General features: G+C 40.6%; 1 protein-coding gene across 4 annotated transcripts in view; it reads left to right on the top strand.

Annotated features, from left to right (window-relative positions):
* EPB41 (erythrocyte membrane protein band 4.1) overlaps positions 1–22274 on the top strand; it is a 160472-nt gene that overhangs the window by 31363 nt on the left and 106835 nt on the right. Inside the window, exon 1 of one of the 4 annotated variants that reach the window (XM_039511967.1) lies at positions 524–627. The exons of 2 other annotated variants lie outside the window; for them this stretch is intronic. The gene's annotated coding sequence lies outside the window, so the exon portion shown is untranslated. Of the gene's footprint in view, positions 1–523; positions 628–12894; positions 13023–22274 lie in introns of those variants that run through there. One more of the 4 variants, XM_039511968.1, reaches the window with a different exon arrangement.

Below are 22274 nucleotides of genomic sequence, written 5' to 3'. Positions count from 1 at the left end.
CTTTTTCTGGTTCATTATCAGGCCCAGGGAAGGGCCTGGGCAGAAGCAGGAGCTGCCTAGGGGGAGTGGGGGCTGGGGGAGGGGGCTTGTCCTACAGATTTTACTTCTCCCCATTTTTCAGTAGGGAAGGAAAATCCTCTTCCCTCTTACAGCAGCCTCCCCCCTCCCCCTTGTGAGTGGGGCACAGCAGCCTCGCTCCCCCCCCCCCGCTCGGAGTGGGGCACAGGACCCCCCCCTTCCCCACAGCTCGGAGTGGGGCACAGCAGCCGCCCGTTCCCGCCTCCCTCTGTCCCGCGGGGGGAGCGCGCCCCGCTGTCTAACTGCGCGCTCCCGTGGCTCCCCGCAGGGCGCCCTGCTTTCCTCGCGTGCGCGACGCGCTCCCGCCGCCGCCCCTCCCCCTCCTCCTCCTCCGGGAGCCGCGGGTTCCCAGCCGCCAATGGCGGAGCCGGCGGCGGCCCCGCCTTCCCCGCCCGGCCAATAGAAACTTACTACTATGTTATTGGGGGGAGGGGGCGCGGGGTCGGGGGGCCGCTGGCGCCGGTGAGTGAGGAGACAGCGGCGGGCCGGGAGCTGGCGGGATTTCCCCCCTAGCCCGCCCCGGTGTGTGAGGAGAGACCGCCCGGCCGGGTACGGGGCGGGGGGCTCACACGGGCAGCCGGCGGGGCTAGTGGGAAGCAGCGGCCTGAGGGGGGGGGGCTAATGGGCGGGGGGCTAGTGGGCTTGGGGAGCAGCGGTCGGGGGGGCTAGTGGGCTGGGGGGGCTAGTGGGCTTGGGGAGCAGCGGTCGGGGGGGCTAGTGGGCTGGGGGGGCAGTGGGTATAAGGGAAATGGGCGGGAGGGGGCGGCCTAGAAGGGTCAGTGCAGGGGGGCTTGGGGTGTCTGCATGGGCATAGGGGGTGCAGGGTCTGGCCAGGGGTGGGGTGGGGCAGGGCGTGGGGGTCTCGGGCATGGCGCGGGGGCACTGGGGGACAGGTGAGCATGGGGGGGGCACGGCGTGGGGGAGGCGGGGGTGCCTTCCGTAGCAGGGTCGGTGTGTTTGTGTCTTTGCCTTGCCTGGGATTGAGCGCTTCGCACAGCAAGGTGCGCGGCATGGAGAATTGTGGGAGGGAAGATTGGTGGCTCTAGAGGAGACCGGAATTGTCTGCGCGCAGAAATGGTGGGATGCGAGATGTTAAGGGAGGAGGAGGAGATGATGGTCAAGATCATGTGCTGTGTGTGTGTCCATTTAATGTCAGCCCCGTCCTTTATGAAGGAGAGGCTTTCCTGCGTGTGCAGAGGGATGGATGTGCGGAATCAGTAGGTGTTCCCTATTTCTAACCTCCGTGAGTCTATTGTGTGGGAGGGAGGTGAGTTAGGAGATTCAGGAGGAGGATGGTGGGAATGAAGATATGGCGGTGAAAGGTTTGAAAAACCTCAAAACACAATCCGTCAATTGTTTGAGCTCTGAGAGGAAGAGGTTTCAAAAACAATGCAGGCCTGGTAGATGAGGTGAATTGAACGTTGTGATGGTGGAGCAGGTACTATTGTTACTGAAGCTGTTTTGCCTGAACCATGCCTACAAAGAAAATTGCCTCTGCTTTAAAAAAAAAAAAAAAAAAAAAAAAGCAGTTTACACATGGGATTAATTTTTGAATGCTTTAGTGATCAAAGAGTTAAACCAATCTCCCTGTGTTGCATCCTGCTTTTAGTCATGGATTTGATTGGTTTTGTATATTTCTTGATTTGCTTCTGTTCATGTTAAAGGGACACTGTGCAATTAAGAGGGGTTTTTAAAGTGAATTATAGCATTTAAAACTAAAACACTTTTTCAAAAGGACATAATCCATTTAAAAAACACACACATAATCCATTTAAAAAACCTGAAAATTATCTCAACAGTTGTTTCAAGCAGCATTGGAATAGAAGAAAAGAAACACTTCTGGGTTTTTTCACCCTTCAGTTTGTGCATTTGATGGCACTATGTTTAGTCAGTTTCACTTGTGTGATCACTTTCCTTATAGTTTGGGTAAAGCAACTACCTGTTGTTTTTAAAAATTAGAAAATGTCTCATTGTACAATTACAGAAATTCCCAGAAGCACTCAGGATCAGGAGTATGTATAATCTCAGCAATTGCTTTTAATGTTTTTTATTGACTAGATTTCAAGTAAATTATGTTCCTTTTACATCTTAATTTATTTTGCACTAGTTTGCCAATTGTATGGTAGCTGAAGAAAAGCCAGGTAAAACTCTAATTTTTAAATGTTAGCACAGAAAGTAACCAATTCATGTTTATAGAATTTCATACTGCCACTCGCTTTATTAAAATAATGTCTCCATGCCTATGATATTCAGCTAAGTGTATTTAATTAAAAATAAGCCAATAGGTTTATAAATTACTCAAACATCTTGTTTCTGAAACATTTCTGTTCATAAGAGATTTCTTCTAAGCCCTATGGGGCAGGGACTGCCATGGTGTTTGTACAGTGCAGCGTGGGGCTCTGACCTAGTTGAAATCTTTTTAGGTGCTTCTATGATATAAAGATAATATGTATATCTTATAAACAATTACTGCACTTCTATCTTAATGAATATTCAAGTCCTTAGTCTGAAAATGCCACCAAAATATAATGTCATGTGATTTAGCAAAGGTCAAAAAATGGCTTATATTTGGAGAGAGTGCTTTTTCTAGAAAGGATGGCTTTTTAGAAACCTAATTTTACAGAGGCTCAGTGATATGCACTATATCTTGACTTCACTGGGAGCTTTGTCAGTTGTGCCAGCTTTCTGAGTTTTCTTTAATATTACCCTAAATTAATAAGAAAATTCCAGCTGCTAAGTTTGTTGAACTTGGGTGCTGCCTCTGAATTGGGAAAAACCATTAGTGGACTGAAGGAACGTATGACTGCTTGAATCCATTATTTTATTTCATAAATGGACAATGCCAGCCTATAATTTCTCTGGTTGGGAAATGTAAGATGTAACAGATACTCAAAAAGCACTGAGGTCTTCTCACCGGTTTCTACTGTTGTGGCATGCCTTCAATAAGAGAGAAGGCTTGGGCTCCTTTGTGTCCCATGACGAAATATCTGTCAAGGCACATTTCATAAACTTCAGATAAACATCTCTTGCTACAGTTAGATGTAGATAAATTACTCTTTGTTCTCTCTGCTCCGCTAATTTTCAAAAGTGCCTTGCGACTTACACTCATAAATCCAATTTTCAAAAGTAATGTAAACTCCTAAGTCACTGGAGTGCTTTTGAAAAATTTACCCCTAGTCTACATCTAATATATATAATTACTGCAGCTATTGTGCATTAAGATGGCAGTTGTATGAGTTGATGTGATATTTTCAGTTGTCTGCCTTTGAATTTTCAAGGCTGAAGACCCATCTGTTATGTCATACCTTATTCTTTTAGTTATTGCCTTATTGAGTAAATTCAAAGTTATAGTAGATGTGTACCTCAGATTTTATGCCACTTCCCTGGTAAGCAACCACACTTAAAGTACAGTCATTAGTGATCAAAGAATCGCTGTACAGTAAGAAGCTTCGAACCATAGGACATTTCAATGCTCTAGATGCTTTGATATAACAGGCGGATTCTCATATGAAATGAGATTCTGTACTTGTGCACACAAGTGTCAGAGTGATCTTTAGAAGCTAAATGCTGTACTGATATTTTAGATCACAAGTGAGTCATGAAATAGAGCTGTCCTTCAGGAAACTATATTTATTTGTAAACCAAGAAATCCAAACAGGGAAAACATAATTCCTTATGATTCCTTGCAATATGATAAACATGCTAGCAGTGTGTCAGAGTAATGTCTGTTTAGAAGATTATCAAGCACAGCTTTTGTCTGATCCATATTCAAATGCAGGATAATGGATTGACACCCTCTGCATTAAATGGATTGGCTTTGAAGAGATTGTATTTGTGAGCACAAATTTGTTTTATACCTTTGTTTTCCACAAAGGAGTTTGCTCTGTCAACCTTTTACTATGATGTTGTTTACATCTTTGTTTATTGGAAAGAATCCCAGAAGTTGGAGTCCTAAGAGAAGGAACATACCAGAAATGATCCTTCTTGGAACATGATCATGCAAAAAACTGAGCTTTTTAAAATGGTGGCAAGACCATTGATTCACCTTGACTAGCAAAATCTAGTCAGAGCTCTGGAGGACAGAGGGGTGTGATTCTATTTTTGCTGTTCATCTGTGTGTGCTGATGTGCCCTTGAAATTTGCTGTTAAGTTTTGAGAACTTTTGCCCAGGCTGTATTAACTAAAAGAATAATAAACCTATATGTGTACACTGGGTTAGGTTAGTGTTTGGATGTGCCCTACTGGGAATTGACTAATGCTTGCTGAAATTGTTTGTTCAAATTCATGGTGAAAAGGAATGATAAGAAATCTAAGGTGTGTGTTGGAACTTATTTTTTTTTAGAGAGGGGTCATTTGGGGGGGGGGCTGGGCTGTGCCTGCCATAGAACGACGATGAAAACTGCCTCCCATTATATATTTCTTTTCCTGCCTCATTCATTCTTCATTTACAGCCTCCTCCCTTCTGGGCTGGTGTTTGGAACAGCATAATTTTTCAAAGATGTTAGAAAAAATACCAAATAGAATAAAAGGTTTTCAAACTTGCAGTCTTTCTTTTTAGTGAAATCAAAGGCTCTTTAGGAAGTGTATTATGTGGAGTTTTTATATTTCAAATTGAAGCCTAGTTTGTTTGTGATCCATTGTATTTGTTGTGCTTTCTCCATACTTTGCTTCACCTTAGTTTTATGCCATTGGCTGAATGTGTGGATAAAGATGAGCTCTTTGTGATTGTTTATAGCTGTTGTCCGTTCTAATGTGGTATATTTCTCACTTGTTGCACTGCTTTGATGAATAGGAAGATCACTTAAAGCTCCAAAGAGCTATGGGATGCAGTGTCAACAGGAGTTATCTTTGTCCATCAGATGGATTAGATAGGAATGTGGTTTCTAGTTAATCCAGATAATAGTATTAAAATATGTCTTTACATTCTATCAGTTGTTTACACTTGTATTCTGTTTACTATGAACTGTTACTTGCATAACACAACTATTGGTGTGTGTGAAAATCAAATATTAACTTTTGTGTGTGGATATACATCTGTTAATTGTATGAAGCAGTTCTAGATTGGGGCGAGATTCTATTTTAATTTGATGTGCTCTTGAGGACACACTCATACAGGATTTTGCTGGGATTTTGATATACTGCTTTTACGGTAAATCCCTATGTAATCCTGTTAGTCATTTTACCTTTTAAAATACATTTTACACAGAGCAAACATATCAAAAATTATAATTTTATGTGTAATTTGCATTGTCCTATATTGCACAGTGACTTGTTTAATTTTTATATCTGCTCAGATGAAGGACATCAAACATTTTGCTTACTTTGAGCATCTCTCTTTTCTGTCATCACTCACATATAGTGAAAGCGTAATCACTGCAGCAAGCTTACAACCTGCAGGGCGCTTCTGATATTAGAAGAGTTAAGTGACAGTAGGCAATAATCTGTCTGCATCATGTGATGTTGTGTACTCTTCCTCCCACACATGTATATTTGAAGAGTGGTTTCTCCCATCTGTTGTTGGAGATGAGTGCCTTGTGATGTCACTTTTTTTAAATCCCCAAGCTTTCTGGCAGATTCAACACTTGAACTAACAGTTTTCCTTCTGAATGGAAGAAAATCTGCACCAGTATGTTTAGACGGTCCAGTGGATTGCCCATTCTCCTGAAAGCATAAAGTGCCTTTTGAGAGTTTAGGGAACCAAAATGTTTTTTTGCATTACACTCTGGAGTCGATTGAGGAGTTGTGGCCCATATAATTCAAAATGACATTCAAACAATGCGGCAAGGACTACTAGGTAAAATTTGGACTATTAATTTAGTAGCCGATTCTATAAAAACAGTTCCAATAATCTTTCTGGCCGCCAGCTTGTTTAGGCTTAGTGTTACCAATTTGTATGTCATCTGTTGTCTTTGTCTTGAACTGTTCTTTTAGATAACAGTAGAATAAAGTTCCCCAGTATTCTGACCTCATATAGCCCACTGAGACATGGGGAGCAGTGCTTTTAGGAAGGAGGTGGACTAACTGATTTAGAGTGGCTAGATCAGGAGTCGGCAACCTATGGCACGTGTGCTGAAGGCGGCACACGAGCCGATTTTCAGTGGCACTTGCACTGCCCAGGTCCTGGCCTCCGGTCCGGGGGGCTCTGCATGCCTGAAACTGAATCACAATTAAACCACCACAGTTACATTAGCCTTAGCCCGAGCAGAGTCACCTGGCATGGGCCAGCTTTCGTTTTTTAATTGCAGTGTAGGCAAACCCAGTATATATGTGTGTGGGGAGTGGTCACTGAGCGCACAAGAGAGAGCCTTCCTGTGCTCTGTTCCAGTGCCCGGGTCTAGCATGTCTGGAGCAGCTGGGAATTGCAGTAACAGAGAATGTCCTGTTTAGCTTCAGACTAGAGCATGCTCAGCACAGACAGAATTTTTGGGGAATTAAAGCTGCAAGTCTTGGTCAGATTTGGGTGGATTTTTCACCATGATGGCAAAAGGCATATCCCCAACACACAACGACACTCTGTTGCGAATCCTCATGTCTCTGCTCCATAGCATGGGGTCTCTAAAACTTCTCAATGAAAAGATGGTCAGCATTTTTTTAAACAGGCGCGAAACAATATATCTTTTCACTAGCCTCGTTCTCTGAAATGGCTGAACCATTTTGATAGACATTTTTCAAAAATAAAAAAGTCTGTCAGACATACACTGTGTAAAATTTCAGCCAAAATGTATCTTTATGCTGATATGCTACTTTGTTTTCATACACCCACATAATGCTGTATGTAGGTATGGACATTAAGGTGAGTAGACATTTCATACTAAAAATATGCCAGAGCTCTAGGGAATGCATTATAAAGTTTAGGGAAGGGAAAACTGAAAATAGGGAGAGAAAATACGGTAAGTGAATTGTTTCATTTTTGTGTGTTTGTGTTTTGAGTTCAGATATGGATCCCATTTGTTTTGGTAAACAAAAACTCCATAATAAAATATCTTGTCTATTTTGAATTCCTACCACACCACTCTGAAAAACTGTAGGATGCAACTTTTTTCCCTACATCCAGGATAAAATTGAAGTTCAAGCTCTGATATTGGAATGCTTACAGCTTTTGCTAGGGGTATGCTAGAAATGGTTATGTTCCTACATGTGGGCTCCCTTTCCTCTTCTTCTTGCTTGCAGCATATATTCTTACATTCCTTGATGGAAGGTGGAAAGAAGTACTTAATGATACTGCAATTAGCAGACTCCCCTCCCTCTTTTCACCTCTAATCTTTCACTTTCAGGTTGATAGAATTAAGAAAGATGGTTAATGCTTCTATATTTTATTCTTGCTTTTATGTTTTAACTGCCAATTTAAAAGTAGAGAGACAAGGTGGATGAGGGAATATCTTTTACTGGACCAACTTCTGTTGGTGAGAGACAAGCTTTAGAGTTTATACAGGTATGTGTAAAACCAAAAGCTTGTCTCTCTTGCCAAAAGAAGTTGGTCCAATAATAGATAGAAAGACCAGGTGCGTGAGGTACTAATATCCTGGAAGAGAGACAGCTACGACAACATTGCACATAATAATTTGAAAGTAAACATATATGGCAAGAAACTAGGAAGGGACTTTGCAAATAAACCCATAGATAATCTACTGTTAAGACTACATAAAATGAAAATGTGCATTTCCTATTTGGGGCTTGAAATGTTTTTCACTTACATATACTAGCCAGAAGCAGATATGACATTTTGGGGAGAGGAGCTCAGCTGTTAAAAGCATTGCTGAGATTTTTTTTTACTTGGTTGCTGCTGTTGGGGGGTCTACTTTTTTCATATAAGCTCTTGGGTAGTTAAATGTAAAAGCCACAACACTCCGCTGGAGAGGACTCATAAGGAAAGATTAAGGCTTAAATGTGTGTAGCCTGTCTCACAAATGATTAAAATGAAGACATGACTCCATAGCACTTCACAGCATGCTGAGATGTCAGGCTTTGACACTCTTGAGTCAGCTCTAGGTTTCAAATTCCCAGATTCCTCAGTACTCTTTGGTGTTAGTAGGGTTTTTAAAACAGTCTTGTGGTCTAGAGGTGTTATATAGACCAGTGCTTTTGCTTCCTCCAACTTCCAGCCCTCGCTGGAGAAAGATTCTATTCTTCCCAAGCTTGTCACTACTACTTATATTGCTGCTGCCTAATAAGCCCAACTGGAGGGGCTTTCGCTTCATAACTGGTAGCCTAGGTAATTTCTTTGGGACAAATCTTCGTTGTTCTGACTGCAGGCTTTTACGCCCTTTCATACCTGAGAAGAGGCTTGTCTATGAAACTATATTGCATTCAAGCATGATTGTGAAGATCAGAGTTACTGATACTGTGTTGATCACAACTGATTGATTAGCTGACTTGATTCTTTGCAGCTGTTTTTGGAACACAAAATTTTGTAGGTGAGCCCCTTGTGTCTGGCAAAGAGAGTATGAGATATATAAATAAATCAGGTGAGAACATCAGAGGGGAAGAATTATTTAGTGTGGATCAAGGAGGTTCAACCAGGAGTAATGGGATAAAATTAAGAAAGGAAAATATCCCTGACGGTCTGTAGAATGGCTTACTAGTCATAGGAATGGAAGCCCCAGTATAGACTAGATTATACATTACTAGAAAAATATACTGTATGTAGTATTGTGTGTGGGCTGGATAACTTAAGTGTCCCTCTTCCCCCCCATCCCCCCCTTCTCCCGTCTTCTAACTTAGTAGTCTTAAGATGGTGCCAAAAAGAAGTGTTTAAAAAACAAAAACTCCAGGTGGATACCTTATTACTTTGGCCCTCCCCCTTGAGTTCTTGTTACTTGTGTATTGCTGCTTATATTGTTTCCGTACTTTATATCCAACTACCCGTTTTTTTGGTTTTTTTGTAACTTCTTTCCTGTCTGCTGGTTTCATACTTTTTTCTTCTCATAATTTCCTTTCTCTCTCCACCTTGGGGGGAAAATCAACCTTTTTTCTCAACAGCTCTCAGTCCTCTGAGTTTACATTGGTCTTTTGTGCAAATTCAGCCTCATCCGTATAGGCCAGGGGTTCTCAAACTGGGGGTTGGAACCCCTCAGGGGGTCATGAGGTTATTACATAGGGGGTTGTGAGCTGTCAGCCACTACCCCAAACCCTGTTTTTCCTCCAGCATTTATAATGGTGTTAAAGATACAAAAATGTGTTTTTGGGTGGGTTGCACTCAGAGGCTTCCTATGTGAAAGGGGTCACCAGTACACAAGTTTGAGAACCACTGGTATAGGCTTACCCTAATGTAGTCCTAATATAACTAATGCCTGTTTCCATGAATTTGTGTTGAGGCTAGACAGTGATGGATTAACAATCTCTCTGGCCCTGAATGTGGTGAAAATGATACTGTATACTTGTGCTGAATGTTAGTGTTAAACCCAGTTTTTCAGTAAGTTAGTTGTTGGCATTTTACATCCACCCCAAGTTTTTCAATATAATTTTCAATTATACATGTTATCTGAGTAGCTGTATATGCATTGGCCTGATGAATCACTTTTTCATGATACATGGTAACATGACCCATATGTGACGGGTTGGATCACAGAAACCCCCTTGAGAGCTGCCACCCTATGTGCCAAGACTACTTCTACCCCTGCCTTCCCTGCAAGCTCAGGGCCCCAGCACCCTGTCTTGCCAAGCCAGACACTCCCGTCTGCTCCAGCAAAGAACCAGGGTCTGAATTACTAACCCCAAAGCTGCAGGTTTACCTGAAAGTAGCTAACAGAAGTGTTCCTGTCTTTAACACTCAGATGCCCAACTCCCAATGGTGTCTAAACCCAAATAAATCAGTTTTACCCTGTATAAATCTTATGCAGGATAAACTCATACATTGTTTGCCCTGTATAACACTGCTAGAGAGAGATGCACGGTTGTTTGCTCCTCCAGGTATTAATACATACTCTGAGTTAATTAATAAGTAAAAAGTGATTTTATTAAATACAGAAAGTAGGATTTAAGTGGTTCCAAGTAGTAACAGACAGAACAAAGTAAGTCACAAGGCAAAATAAAATAAAATGTGCAAATCTATGTCTATGTCTAATCAAACTGAATACCCTTAGAGATGCTTCAGTAAGTTTTTTTCCTCAGACTGGAAACCTTCCAGGCCTGGGCACAATTCTTTCCCCTGGCACAGCTCTTGTTCCAGCTCAGGTGGTAGCTAGGGGATTCTTCATGATGGCTCTCCTCCCCCCTTTGTTCCATTCCACCCCTTTATATATTTTTAGCATAAGGCGGGAATTCTTTGTCCCTCTGGGTTCCCACCCCCTCCTTCTCAATGGAAAAACACCAGGTTAAAGATGGATTCCAGTTCAGGTGACATGATCACATTTCACTGCAAGACTTCATTGCCCACTTGCCAGCGCACACCTATACAGGAAGACTTACACCCATCTGCAGGTAAAACACACCCATCTGCAGACAGTTGTCCTGGTTAATGGGAGTCATCAAGATTCCAAACCACCATTAATGGCCTACACTTTGCATAATTACAGTAAGCCCTCAGTGTTATATTTCATATGTCTAGTTTCAGATACCAGAGTGGTACATTTATACAAATAGGATGATCACACTCAGTAGATAAGCTTTGTAATGATACCTTACAAGAGACATTTTGTATGAAGCATATTCCAGTTACAATATATTCACTCATTATCAAATTTTTATAAAAATCATATAGACTGCAACATCACACCATATAACATGTTAAAGCAGGGTAAAGAGACATCAGAAAAAATTGGTCATAACTAAGGCTATGATTTTTGTCAGAGGTCGCCGAAGTCACAGATTCTGTGACTTCAGCCTGGGGTGGCTGGGAGCTGCAGGATACCCGCGCTGCCTGAGGTGGTGGGCCTCTGAGCCACTGTGGGTGGCGGGGGTACCCGCAGCCCTCCTTCCCCTGCAGTTCTGAGCCATGGGTGGATGGGTACCCTAGAGCTCCGAGCTGCCCAGTGACTTCCCATTTTATCATGGATATTTCTAGTAAAAGTCAGGGACAGGTCACTGGCTTCATTGAATTTTTCTTTATTGCCCATGATCTGTCCATAACTTTTACTAGTCAGGACATGATTTTATTGTCCGTGACAAAATCTTAGCCTTAGTCATAATACTATTACTTTGATTTTTTTTTTTGATGGATTTAGTCTCCTTACCTTGAGTTGACACAGGGCTTGGCTACACTTGAAACTCCAAAGCGCTGCCGTGGGAGCACTTCCGTGGCAGCGCTTTGAAGTGCGAGTGTGGTCGCGGCGCCAGCGCTGGGAGAGAGCTCTCCCAGGGCTGCAGGTACTCCACCTCCCTGAGGGGATTAGCTTACAGTGCGGCTTCCAGTGCTGGGGCACTGTTTACACTGACACTTTACAGCGCTGTAACTTGCGCTCAGGGGGGTGTTTTTTCACACCCCTGAGTGAGGAAGTTGCAGCGCTGTAAAGCGCCAGTGTAGCCAAGGCCACAGTAAGTTTCAGCAGCAGCGTAGGTTTGTGTGTGGGGTAGGTACAATAACCTGAGGATAGAACTTGAGCGTATTGGTTGGTTTTATCTTTCTGTGTTGGCTGTCTATTTCTAATTTGATGGCAGTTCGCTGTTTATCCATTTCTCCTGTATTTTCCCTTCCTTGCTCCCCCACTCCCCCAGGTGTAATACAGTTGTTTTCCTCGTGTTTTCATGAAAAGTTTGAGATGACCTGAATAGGGCTCCTTCACATGCCATTTCAGTTTTTGGATAACAGAGCAGAAAACGTTTCAATCTCTCCAAGATACTTTGATGAAACAAATTGTAAACAGAGAATAATTATTGTTTACTAAGTGCTTTGTGTCATACATAAAGTTTCAGAGAACAAATAGGAATATGGGATAGAGTTAAAGTAAAAATCAGTAAACCAACGAAACTAACCAAAATAAAACTGCATATATTTCACTACTGCTATGTAGTTTCCTTTATGTTGATCATACATTCTCCTTTAATCTCTTTTGATGATGGCAGCTAAATGACTGTATTTTTTTGGTGAGGATTTACTGTTTACATTAAAGAACAAAGTCCTACCTTAATTGTTAGCAGTAATGATTTGGAAATCTTGAATTGACTACTATTGTATGTGTTGTGGCTCTTGAAGCACTCAGCTGACTGAGTGTGACTGCATAACGAACTCCAGTGGTGTCTTCAGCAAAGCTGTGAAATTCTTAGTCTTTATTTCAATGTTGTTTTGCATGACAAATTTTACTTCTATAAAATCTACAGCTGTACTGTTTTTTGGCAAGAATATTTTTGACCATAACATTAGTTTGGTGGGTGAGGGATGGATTTGGTCGTCATAAAATTACTCATCAGCTGCCTTTGATTTATTGATTAATATGAATGCTATCTCACTAATGTACGCGACTGGAATTAAAACCTTTTTCTAAATCTGTCTGGACCAAACAAAACCTGCATCTCTACATCTAAAGAAATTGAATTCTAGATCAATTTCATTCTAAATGAATCTTCATCTTCTGTGTAGAGCACAAATTGAAATCAGGTATAGAGAACTGATAAAGCAGTTGACTTTTCTTAGCACTCCAGTAATGCAAGTGTTCAGTAAATCAGCAGCTTTCATACAAAGATAATCAGATACAACTTAACTTCCTGAAGTGCAGAGGGTGACCCGTTGAGTAGTCAGCTTCAGAAGTAATTGATTGCTGAGCTGCTTCCGAGGGGAGGTGCCTGTGGTAACTGTTCTTTCTGCTTCACCAGAAATGGGTGTGGATTGTTAATGTTGTAGGTCAAGGCTGCATTTACATCCTGTTCTCGTCTATAGTTGAAAAGCGTGGAGGAGCTTGCATTTTACTGTGTCTGTCTTTTAAAAATTAAAAAGGGAACTGAATTGTGAAGAAATGTAAAGGTCTGGGCCTCTTCTGGGTAGTCTCTTGTTTTGAGTCATTGTAAAAAAGGTAAGCTTAGAAGACTTAGATGTTAGAATTGTATAACTTTTACTTACTGAAAAAAACACAATTGAAAACCCTGCTGCCTTTGGTTTAACCTTTTAACTTGGTTAAAAACAGGTAGTGAGGAGTAATATTGAAACAGATTTGTGGGTTGGAATGTAAATGGATCTTCACTGTAAATTAATTTTATTTTTGAAACAAGTATATTCTATACTTGGTTTTATTTCATCATTGAAAATTATCTCTGCAAAGGCTTTGTTTAAATAGTTTAAAAAGAAGCTGGTAATGCTTGAATATAAATATGGTACTTCTGTGTTTTAGGGCAGATTTTTCTTCTAGGTTTCTATATTTTTATGTATGTTGTGGCCTTTATATGCATTTAGAGGAAATTGAAGCTAGGAACCTGAACAAAATTAGCACAAAAACATTGCCCTTTTTCCATAAATAAAGTTTTTACAGTCCCAAACTCGAGATGGTAAGTAGGTAGATGTAAATTGCAACTAGTACCTCTCTAAACCACAATATTTAAAAAAGGTTTTGTTTACCTTAAGGGTGTAGTTCTTTGCATTGGGTAGCACCATAATCCATTTAAGTGAAAACACTCTTAATAGGATAATATTTTGAGGTATTCCTTTAAAAAAACAAACTAATATTGGAAAGCACTTGCACATATTATTTCGCAGTGAGATTTTTAAACTACAGGACAACTTTTCTGATTGGGCTACAACTTTTGGGATAGTTGAAAACTTTCCTCCCCAATATTTATGCAGGACATATGGTCTCCAAGGCTACCAGTATGCTAACAGCATATGGTTGAATGCTAAATTTTGCAGTTTTTACTCATGAAAAACTCCCATTGCCTGAAGCAATTCTGATGAACTGCAGGATTTGTCTTGTCTTATGGTTCCTATGCTTAAATAATAAAGTCCTCTGCTTTTCGTCCAGGGGTTAAGTGCAGCCCAACAATACAGTTGTTTCTTCCTTCCTGCCAGTCACTTAAAAATTATCTGGAACACCTGAATCAGCCCCCTGTTAATCAGAGAATGCAGTTTTAGGGTCCTATCGGATTCATCACTGCTCCTGGTCAAGCAAGCTGAGGAATGGCTTCTCCCACATCTTTGAGTTTAGTCTTTTGGCTAGGCGAGTGGTTCTCAAACTTTTTTTTTTTTTCCCGAGGACCACTTGAAAATTGCTGAGGGTCTTGGCAGATCACTTAATGATCTTTCCAAATGTTGTTTGTACCGTTAGCTAACTATTGTAAAGAGCATTGGATAAAAGCATTATATTCAAAAACCCTATAATAATTGTTTTTTCTACAAATAAAAGTGCACAACTCGTATTTTAATCAATAGTCTTACCTTTCTAATGCTATGGATGTCCTCTCTCTCTCTCTCTCTCTTCCCCCCTGCCCTGGCAGCCCCTGAGCGGCGGCTGGGAAGGGGTGGGGGTGTCTGTCCTCTGCCAGAGCAGCCACAGAGCTAAGGCTGGAGAAGATGACCATCTCTTCCCAGCAGCCGGAGCTCTGGAGCTTGGGAAAATCGCCTCTTTCTCTGGCCACCACAGCTCTGCATGTCCCAAATTCCCCCCACCCCGTCTTCTCACCCCACTGCCCCCTCCCACCTATTCTCCCCCCCCCCCAGGCCACTACCTCACCTTACATGTGCATCTTCGCCAGGATCCAGGCACCTAATTAGTGGAGCCATGCCTGCGGAGCTCCACTAATCAGATGGGTGGCCCTTCATTCTGTTGTGTGTGGCCGCCCAGGCCAACCTTAGAGGGAACTATCTGTGGCCCACCTGAATGAAGCTCGTGAACCATTGTTAGAGAACCTCTGGGCTAGGCAGTCTTCTTGGGTGAGGATGTAACCATATGAAACTATTCTTCTTCCAACCTCCGTTTTGGACATCTTCAACATGCTGCCTTCCTTATGCAGAGTGAGAGTCTCTTGAAAGCTCTAGGTGATACAAAGTGCCCCATATTGCGAGAGCTTAGGGCACTCCACTAGCTCTTTCCATTCAACTCTGGGTCCACTTGAACGTCCTGATTCTTATCTTCACTTAATGGCCTGAGGATTAGTTATCTTAAGGACTCACTACTTTCACAGTCCACCAAGACAGTCGAGTGTTTGGGAATGCTACAGTTGCTGGATCCCATGATGAAACTTACAAGAGATGGGGACCAAGCATTGTCTTTGGAAGCCCTTTGACTGTGGAAATTGTGCCATCAGTGATCAGGGTGTGACTGAGTCTGTTTTGAGAACAAGCTACAAGACTCATCTTTGCACAAGACTTTCCCAACAGCAGAGGCTGAAAAGTGACTGGGTATCATGGATAAAGAAGGGAAGGTGACAGATTCTCCCATTAAATAACAGTTAACTAATTCCAGGAAGGGTGGAAGAGCAGAGCTTTTTTGGCATACAGAAAGCTGTTCATACATTTGTATTTGGCTTCTAGGTGCTAATATGGTATAGACCTACATTCTTTAATTTCAGTTGCTCTTTTTAGAGTTCATCCCTGCTGCTCCAATCAGGAGACTTTGAATCTTTCCCTTAACTTTTGCATATTCTTGTCAAAAAGCGAACTTGCTGTGCACATTTGGAGTGATCATAAATTAAACAATGAAAAGATTACATGAGATAGAGATGCATGTGATATTTGGTTTTAATAGCTGCGTTAAAATGATGGAAATGATCACTCTTCAAAACCATTAATATTTAGAGCTGCTTCTTCATACTTTTTAGATCTGTGTAACCAACTGTAATTTTATACAGATCTGTACATACCAGAACTCTTATCTGGCAGTACAGACAAGAACACATTTTAACAATGATATATATTTTTTTTTAAAAAAGGGGCAGTTGCATTTATGTCGGATTTTGAATAACATTTAAAGTTGGATCTCCTAGTAAAATACAGGCCTCACCTGGGTCCTAAAATCATAGTTTTCAATGGCTTATCAGCAAGCTGGGCACCACTGTGCTGTTTCTGAAGCTGTTTTTAATATAAAGTGCTTTCCTAACTAAGGAATTGTCTCTGAATACAGTGGTTTAATTTTTAAACCAATTTTAGTTAATGGAAAAAGGCTGTGCACTGACACTTATTTCAGTTGAGGCCAGGCTTATTTTGGTTTAGTTGAAGTCTGTTAGGAATCTGTTTTATGTTAAACTGAAATAAGTGTCCATACAAGGTTTGTACCAGTGTACCTAAATTGGTTTAAAATCACACCTTTAGTTAAATTGGTGCTGCTTTCTCATGTAGAAAACCCTATGTAAGGTTACTTCCTTCCTTATCCCAAATGGTGGTGATTGTGATTATTAAATTCCAGTTGATGTAATTACTGTGGGTTTAACAAACACCCCCCGAAGTAGGTTTAGGGAGGAAGGTGAGAGAGAGATGACAGCTTTTTACTGCTATTCTGATGACTGTCTTTAAGTTTACTAAGAATGCTAATTGGCTTAATTCTATAACTGAGATTCAGATCTTACCGTTTCTGATTGGGGATACTTCATATTTGGAATGACTTAATTTTGGAGCTGTGCAGGGTTTGGAGGAGAGGCAAAGCTTAATTAGTATACTTTACTATAGTATACAGGCTACACTTAATTAGTATACTTTTTTCTTTGATAAACATAGCTTTATCTTCCCAGAAGGGAGTGCTGGTAAGTGAAATACAATAATATTTTAATATTTTTTGCAGCTTGTCTTTCTGTAAAACATGGTGGCTTCTTACAGCAGGGTTTATTCTCAATTTTGTACTATCTCTAGATTGAGTTCTCTTCACATTATTACATTTGGTGGAATTGTGCTGTATCTTTACCTACTGAGTGAAAAATTAAAGTCTTGGAACATTTTCCTACATTTGTTTTCAATGTTAAGGTGAATCCTTCTTTGAAACTGGCAGCCCCCTGAAAGAATGTAAGTTTCTTTTAATGTAAATTTACATTAATCTCCGGAGTTTCTATTGTGATTCTTGCACTGATTCTCTATATGTAAAATGAGGTTTATAAATACTCACCTGCCTGACAGGTGTGGTGAGAATGAATCAGTTAATGTTTTGAAGTGCTTTGAAGGTGAAATGGTTCTATAGTATAATGGGTGAGTCTAATGTTATGTTATACATAAACTCCTGTGTGCATTTAATATGGGACAACCTTTTGATTTGGATTGTAACTCTCTGACCAATTGATACTTCCTGTCATCAAAGTATGAATTGAAGCACTCAGTATAAATTATACAAATAAAACGGGGTGCAAAACACTAATCCATTATACACTTTCAGCAATCTGAAGCATGTTTGTGGCTTTTGAGTGCTCATTGCATGTGAGGAACAGGAATTGCAGAATAAATTGGCATTAATAGTTGAAGTTATAGGCATTTGCATTAAGATTTCATAAGTTGCTGAGGGGTGTGCTACAGTGTTGCTTCTTGTCACTCTCACACAATAGCCATGAATTGTTTAAGCAGCTTAACCCTGAAACATTTGCTTGTCGGTGTGGGAACTGCAACCACAGTAGAGGTGAATAATAAACATGGCACACAAATCTAGTTCTGAGGGAGATGATTCTCAAGTACTTGTAAATCATAGGCTCACAAAGGTTATAAAAGAGACCAACTCTGTCCCTGTTTGTTAGATATTGAATTGCTCCTGCATTTCATCTGGAATGAATCATGAATTATTAGCTGCTTACAACTGTGGATTTACATGGCATCTGTTAGAGTAATGTATATTCCATGTCCTAAAGAGGTTGTAATTGAAGGTCCTAGTTCTGAGGTGGTGCCGAGTCCCTTCTGTGAATTTCAGAGTGCCCTAAAACCTCGTTGAAGCAAGTGGGAATTGGGCACTCAAGTCTGAGCAGATTTGGGCCCCAAGGAATTAAAGAACTGATTCCAAACCTACTGAAGTCAATGGAAATCTTTTGATTGACAACTTAAATGAGCTTTAGATCAGGTTCTACCTGTGTGTTTGGGGGGTGTTTTTTGTTTGTTAAATCTCCAGTTGGGAGACTCAGACTTCAACTGTGGTCTGCTAAATAAATGTAGCCAGTCAGTTTCAGATCAGGTGATAGAGGCTCCTTTTTTTTTTTTTTTTTTTTTAAATTTAATTTAATTTTTTGTGGGGTGGGGGGACATGTGTGGTGTTGGCTCCACTCTTGGACTCATCTGTCTTGTTTTGCAGGGTGCTTTTTAAAATCTGTCATCAGCAACTAGGTCTAGGGCTTACACAGCTAGTAGAACATCCTTTTTAATTTAAAACATACTTTTCTTGTACTTTATATTTTAAGATTTGATTTACAGGAAGCACATGTGAATGAGGGTAGTATTTTTAATCAGATAAATGCCCTCTTGCTGGCTTCACGGTCTTGCCCACATTTTCAAAGGAATGTCTTGTAAGCCAGGTGCACTTCCAGTCAGACACAATTTATGTGAATTATTCTGTGTTTTTCATCTTGTAATACTGAGCTACTGGCCAGAAATACTTGTGACCATTTACTTAAGCTCTTGTAATAGTTTACAAAAGGAAATTGTTTCAATTTGCCCCTGAGGAAATCCAGAGGAGGTGGATTTTAAGAATGTTTTCATTATAGGACAGAAAGCTGGTTTTGCATAAGCCATCTGTCTGACCAGGAGTTGGTGAGATCACAGCTGCTTTTTGCCCTCTCTCCGTTTTTTTCACTGTGGATACAGTTGAAGGGGCTTCTCGCTGTGGTTGTAGCCTTAACAATGATATCAACAGAGCTTGCAGAAAAGAGGATTTGTGTGGTATTTTATTCTCTTGTGCTCCGTGAATGTGGATTTCAGCAACATTGTTTTGTTAGTTCTGTTGTCAGCAACACATTGAAAATAATAGGTCATTTTGTCTGGTATTAAGGCTGTGACATGCAGGGCACTCCTGGATTAAACAGAAGCATAATTTAGCTGCGAAACTCAATAGAGTTCTTGATATTGAGGTTTTTTTTCTAGATTATATAAACTGAAAAGAACAAATTGTGGCTTTGAGGCCAAAGTGGTGATACTAATCAGTTATGTTCTGGTCTTAGCATAAAAATATGTTGCTATGTAATTCAAAATGTACTTTTATTTGTATAGCACCTGAAAGTGTTAGGTGCCTGATAAGGGAATGAGACATTCTCTGTCCCAAAGAGCTTGTATTCACAGCCCTTATCTTCCAATTGCATGGAATACTGTTAACTTAAATGGGGCTTCAATTGGTACAAAGATCCAAATTAGTAGATCATATTGCATGCCTGGGGCCTAAATATAAGAGATGAAAAAATGAGGAACAAACAGGAGAGGACTATGGTTACAAAACTAGGGCGGTGCAGTTACTAAAGTTAAGCTACCAGAGAGCACACAGCTATTTGTACATCCTTTAAAAATACCTATTTTTGATTAAATAACATATATTGTGTCTTTTACTAATATATAAAGTACTAACTTTATAACACGAATTTGTACTTAGAAGTACTTTTAAAAATACATTTATTTTTGTATGTTAATACTTGGCTTTTGTAGATGTGAAAGCTTAGTTTAAATTGCTCTTTTAAAAATGTTTTCCCTCCTTTTCTTTATTTGCCCTTCTCTGTTCTCTCCTTCGCTATGACTGCAGGTTTCCTTAGTGTGTCCTGCATAGCTCTTCAGTTTTGTGTAGTAGTAAAAAAAAAACTTGTGAGCTACTTAGTTTTCCTAGTTGGGTTTAATACAAACTGAAATTGCACACTGGTGATATTGTGGGTGTAGTGCTGAGAGAGCCCAGGGCTATCACTCAGATGCAGGAGTAGGGAAAACTGATGTAAAACTTCAAAGCCCTGCCCCAGGTTTCCCCAGCACACCCCCCGTGGTCTGATTAGAAATGTCTGTTTATGGTTAGCCTGTTTCTCTTTAATGCAGTTGAGTTGGGGATGTTAAGCTTTTCCCAGTTCAGTATTTTAATACAAAATGAAACAGAAGCTTAATAGGGCTGCAGGTGGGGACTGGGGATCTGCAGCCGTGTCTTGTCTGGAAGGAAAGGTCTTGGGCAGTAGGAGGGAAAATATACAGAATGAACAGAGGGAACAAAGGGAGAGGCAGTGCAATTATACAGAAGTAAGAGCAGAGCAGCTGTGGTTGTAAAGGAGGGAGGCCTAGACTAATGGACAAGTGCAAGTTGAGCATAAAGGTATAACTTATACATGACATATTGTGTGTGTGTGTGTCTAGCCTGTAGAACAGTTTACAATCGAGATGAAAGGCATTATATTAATACAAGGAATTAATACTGTGACTTGGAATACATTAGAAGTTCTAGTGACCCAGTCCCTGGAACACATTCATTCACAAATACAAGGCCTGTTGGCCGTGATATCTTAATTTTGGGGGTTTTTGGCTTGCATTTCCTCTGTCTGATAGTGTTCCATCCATGCTAGTTTCATTTAATGAATGATGTTAAAACAAAGGATTTTTTTGTCTATTGAATATTACAGATTAGCAATTTCAGACTGAGACTTCTGCCCTTTGTTAAGTCATTAAAACAAAAATGGCATAAATAGGGCAACATTAATCTTATATAGTAATGTCAATTATCCAGTGGCTTTTGTCCTGATCTAGTTTCTCAATTCAGTCTTGAAGGTCAGTTCCATTGGTTAAGTACAGACAGATTTGATACTAATATTGAGCGTTATAGAGGTAGAAATAGCAGAAAATGTCTCAGACAAACAAAATGGAAGTTCAAGTGACCAGCCATTCTGAAGATGGCTGTGATTGAAGTTGGTCCAGAAAAGTGTTAAAACTTTTTTTCATTCTCTCTCATAAAGACAAGTATTGAATACACACAACCATCAGCATGTAACTTACTTCTCCTGAGTTTGTTTCTTAAAAGAAATAAAGCATAGTGGAGGTAAGATTTGTGCATGCTTCTTCCACATAGCTGTCTATTTGTCTCCTTGGTGCTGCAGCACCATGATTGTGGGCCTGATTTCAATAGAAATAATTTTAAATTGTGGGGTGGCTTTGTGAAGTGGGCAGATGAAGTAAGTTAAGAACCTGAATGAGACTATAGAAATCTTTTTGCTTGTGATAATAAGTGAGAATTTAAACCCAGGACTCCAGAGGTGAGAGGCATTTCTAGGACCTTGGAGACTTTGGTCCAAGTGGTGGTCCGAGGGCCAGATCCAGTCTGTAGGATGATTTTGTCTGTCCCCCATGAATAATTTTCAGTTGCATGCGCTCCTTGTGGTGGCTGTAAGGCTGCTGCCAGAATCTCCTTCTTGAGTCAGGAAGTAGCTGCTTTTGAATTTCTGCCATGAGCATATCTGTGTGTTGTGGTGTGTGCTTTGTGGATTTGAAACTTAGCACGTTTAAACGTGCTGCAACAATAATCACAGTGCAAGGGTGCAAGTAATCGCAATGGCTGCAGTAAGAAAAGAAAAGTAGATGTAGAGAATAGAACATTTCAAACTAAGTGGTCAGCATCACCTATGGAGGAAACAGCGCAGAGGCTCAGAAAATCTATCAGCTTCCTGAGGAGCTGAATGCAGAATATGGGGATTTGCCCCTCCATTTACAAGTTTGGTGGCTGAATGTGGATGAGTGCTTTCTGTTCTTTTCTTCACTTAGAAAGGAGAGCCTTGCATTTCTGAAAGAAGAGAAAATAAGCAACATCACTCAGTTTCAAGAGCAGGTGGATGACCAAGCACTTCTCTGCTCACTGGCTTTCCTAACAGATATAACCGCTTATCTCAGTGTACTCAGTCTCTAGCTGCAAGGTAGAGATCAGAATATTTCTACTCTTATGGCTCATGTCAATGCATTCTGCAGAAAACCTGGACTCTTCAATGCGCCCCTTCAGAAGAATATCACCCATTTTCCATCATGCAAGGAAATCGCAACTGAGATGGCTGATGTTCTTTTGCAACTTCTTGGAAATTTGTTAGATATCTTAGCTGAGTTCGTTGCCAATTTTGAAAGTTCTCAGTTATAAAACACATGAAGTCAAAATATCACAACGAACTGGAGAACACCACCCTTGGCTACTGTCTCTGACTTGCCTCTATGAAGACTGATGTCCACATTTGGACTCTAGTGCAAGGAAAATCTTACTAAGGGGATCTTACTAAGAGGTGAGTTATTCTCAATTTAATTTGATATTATTTCTTCTTAAGCCCATTTATGTCTTAATGGCTAAATCATCCTAAAAATGATCTGATTCTAGAATCTGGAATTCTGTTTCTGAATGTGGCTCATGGAGATGCCCCAAAACTAGCATCTGGCCGACAGCATTGAA

The sequence above is a fragment of the Mauremys reevesii genome, linkage group 23 (genome assembly GCF_016161935.1).
Source record: "Mauremys reevesii isolate NIE-2019 linkage group 23, ASM1616193v1, whole genome shotgun sequence".
Classification (NCBI taxonomy): Eukaryota; Metazoa; Chordata; order Testudines; family Geoemydidae; genus Mauremys; species Mauremys reevesii.
Note: the sequence above shows the minus strand (reverse complement) of the source record. Positions and strands in the feature narration are given on the sequence as shown.